This window comes from Bubalus kerabau, chromosome 6, assembly GCF_029407905.1.
Source record: "Bubalus kerabau isolate K-KA32 ecotype Philippines breed swamp buffalo chromosome 6, PCC_UOA_SB_1v2, whole genome shotgun sequence".
NCBI classification, from domain to species: domain Eukaryota; kingdom Metazoa; phylum Chordata; class Mammalia; order Artiodactyla; family Bovidae; genus Bubalus; species Bubalus kerabau.
Window position 1 is genome coordinate 54,839,567 of NC_073629.1, and position 4,054 is coordinate 54,843,620.

The window sequence follows — 4,054 nt, forward strand, 5'->3', positions numbered from 1 at the left end:
AAACGAACAGAGATCATTCTGTCGTTTTTGAGATTGCATCCAAGTACTGCATTTGGGACTCTTTTGTTGACCATGATGGCTACTCCATTTCTTCTAAGGGATTCCTGTCCACAGTAGTAGATATAACGGTCATCTGAATTAAATTCACCCATTCCAGTCCATTTTAGTTTGCTGATTCCTAGAATGTCGATGTTCACTCTTGCCCATCTCCTGTTTGACCACTTCCAGTTTGCCTTGATTCACGGACCTAACATTCCAGGTTCCTATGTGATATTGCTCTTGCAATACAGCATCGGACCTTGCTTCTATCACCAGTCATATCCACAACTGGGTATTGTTTTTGCTTTGGCTCCATCCCTTCATTCCTTCTGGAGTTATTTCTCCACTGATCTCCAGTAGCATATTGGACACCTACCGACCTGGGGAGTTCCTCTTTTAGTATCCTATCATTTCGTCTTTTCATACTGTTCATGGGGTTCTCAAGGCAAGAATACTGAAGTGATTTGCCATTCCCTTCTCCAGTGGACCACATTCTGTCAGACCTCTCCACCATGACCCACCCGTCTTGGGTGGCCACACACGGTATGGCTTAGTTTCAGAGTTAGACAAGGCTGTGGTCCGTGTTTTTAGATTGATTAGTTTTCTGTGATTATGGTTTGTGTGTCTGCCCTCTGATGCCTCTTGCGACACCTGCCATCTTACTTGGGTTTCTCTTACCTTGGACGTGGGGTATCTCTTCAAAGCTGCTCCAGTAAAGCGCAGCTTCTGCTCCTTACCCCTTGGACGAGGGGTATCTCCTCACAGCTGCCCCTCCTGACCTTGAATGTGGAGTAGCTCCTCTTGGCCCTCCTTGCCCGCGCAGCCGCCTCGGCCGCCACCCCTGACCTCGGGCCTGCGGTAGCTTGTCTTGGAAGCTGCCTTTGACCTTCAACGTGGGGTAGCTCCTCTCGGCCGTGGCCCCTGACCTCAGACAGCGGGTAACTCCTCTCAGCTGCTCCTATGCCAATGTAGCCTGGCACTCTCAGTCATAGCCCCTGACCTTGGGCGAGGGGTGGCTCCTCTCGGCTATGCTTCTGCATGGTCCGTCTCAGCCGGCGCTGAGAAATGATTTGGAGACTGCTAAAAATGATACCAGGGCATGCCATCACGGGGAGGGAGGTGTGAGGGGGGTTCAGAATGGGGAACACGTGTACACCCATGGCGGATACATGTTGATGTATGGCAAAACCAATACAATATTGTAAAGTAATTAGCCTCCAATTAAAATAAATACATTTATAATAAAAAATAATAAACCAATCTGGGGCTTCCTAAAATTACCATTCTGTTTGTAAAAGAATTAGAATGCTAAGTGCCAGATACTTGCTCTTGAAAAATGACAGTGAGAGGGGATGGAACTCTGAAATGTAATGTTCTTCCCTTGCTGCCTCCAAATTGCACACACTTGCAGTCATGGCTTTTCCCCAGCTTTAGTGAGATATAGTTGACATATAATATTGTGTAAGTTTAAGTAATTAAGTTTTAAACTGTTCTAGCTTAACAAGGTTTTCAGCCAGAAGTAATAAATCTTATGTCATTCAAGGCCATTCTTTGTAAACATAATTCAGACCGAAACTGAAAGAAGAGTTCTTTTTATAATAGGCTTATTTCTAAGAAATCAGCAGCCTTTCTGTATGATCAAAACAACTCCTGATTTTGAATCTAAATAAATAGAATCTAAATCTGAAAACCATTCAGACAATAATTAATCACTTTCCCCAAATACACCCGCTTATTTTTTTTTAGGTACCACATCCTTCCTCTGAGGTACATTGTATTTCACTGACCAGAAAAATTCCATGGGTTGTGCAGCTTCTGCTTAGCTGGGAACTTCACCAACCCCAGAGTGGTGTAATTCGAAGTGTGTAATTCAATTTAACGCATGTCTGTTGTCTTGTGTACATTTTCCCACAAGGTTTCCAAAACAAAGGTATCTGGCCAGTATTTGAACTCTTAGAATTTTCCACATGCCTCATTCTTCTTATGAAAGTGACAGTGCTATTCACTGAGTTGCATCTGACTCTGCCACCCCAAGGACTATATAACCCACCAGACTCCTTTGTCCATGGGATTCTCCAGGCAAGAATACTGGAGAGGGTGGTCATTCCCTTCTCCAGGGGGTCTTCTTGATCCAGGCGACAAACCTGGGTCTCCTGAACTGCAGGCGGATTCTTTACCAGTTGAGTCATCAGAGATAAAATTATCAAAAGATAAAACAAAGGTTCATTATTTTAACATCCAACCCCCAGTTCTTGAGAGAGGGAAATGTGCATGCTTATAAAAATTCATTGACTGCCTTCTGGAGCAGAGGGGGAGAAAACAATAGTATAAGTGTCAACATTGTTCAAGTTACTGTGCCTGACACACAGCCAGGCCAACAAACCAAACACTGGAGTTTAGAGCAGAGAAAGTTCGTTGCAAGAGCCACACAAAGAGATTGGGTGTCTTCTGCTCAAAATGCCTGAACTCTCTGATGGTTTTCCTGGAAGAGTTTTTAAATGTGAAATTTGCAGGGTATGTGATTACTTCTGATATATTGATAGTGAGGTAAGAGGGTGATATGGTAAGCTTCCGATTTCAACAAGTCTGGGGTCTGTGAGGTTGTGGTCAGAACATAGTCATCATCCTCCATGTGGGTGGAAGCCTTCAGTTCAGTCCAGTCACTCAGTCATGTCCGACTCTGTGACTCCATTGACTGCAGCATGCCAGGGCTCCCCGTCCATCACCAACTCCTGGAGAGTCTACTCAAACTCATGTCCATTGAGTCAGTGATGCCATCCAACCATCTCATCCTCTGTCGTCCCCTTCTCCTCCTGCCTTCAATCCTTCTCAACATCAGGGTCTTTTGAAAAGGAGTCAGCGCCTCCCAACAGGTGGCCAAAGTATTGGAGTTTCTGCTTCAGCATCAGTCCTTCCAATGAACACCCAGGACTGATCTCCTTTAGGATGGACTGGGTGGATCTCCTTGCAGTCCAAGGGACTCTCAAGAGTCTTCTCCAACACCACAGATCAAAGCATCAATTCTTCGGTGCTCAGCTTTCTTTGGAGTCCAACTCTCACATCCATAAATGACCACTGGAAAAACCATAGCCTTGACTAGACAGACCTTTGTTGGCAAAGTAATGTCTCTGCTTTTTAATATGCCATCTAGGTTGGTCATAGCTTTTCTTCCAAGCAGTACGCATTTAATTTCATGGCTGCAATCAACATCTGCAGTGATTTTGAGCCCCAAAACATAAAGTCTGCCACTGTTTCCATGGTTTCTCCATCTATTTGCCATGAAGTGATGGGACCAGATGCCATGATCTTAGTTTTCTGAATGTTGAGCTTTAAGCTAACTTTTTCCACTCTCCTCTTTCACTTTCATCAAGAGGCTTTTTAGTTCTTCTTCACTTTCTGCCATAAGGGTAGTGTCATCTGCATATCTGAGGTTATTGATATTTCTCCCGGCAATCTCGATTCCAGCTAGTGCTTTTTCTAGCCCAGCGTTTCTCATGATGTACTCTGCATGTAAGTTAAATAAGCAGGGTGACAATATACAGCCTTGACGTACCCCTTTTCCTATTTGGAACCAGTCTGTTGTTCCATGTCCAGTTCTAACTGTTGCTTCCTGACCTGCATACAGATTTCTCAAGAGGTAGGTCAGGTGGTCTGGTCTGGTATTCCCATCTCTTTCAGAATTTTCCACAGTTTATTGTGATCCACACAGTCAAAGGCTTTGGCATAGTCAATAAAGCAGAAATAGATGTTTTTCTGGAAATCTCTTGCTTTTTTGATGATCCAACAGATGTTGGCAATTTGATCTCTGGTTCTCCTGCATTTTCTAAAACCATCTTGAACATCTGGAAGTTCATGGTTCATGTATTGTTGAAGCCTGGCTTGGAGAATTTTGAGCATTACTTTACTAGCGTGTGAGATGAGTGCAATTGTGCGGTAGTTTGAACATTCTTTGGCATTGCCTTTCTTTGGGATTGGAATGAAAACTGACCTTTTCCAGCCCTGTGGCTACTGCTGA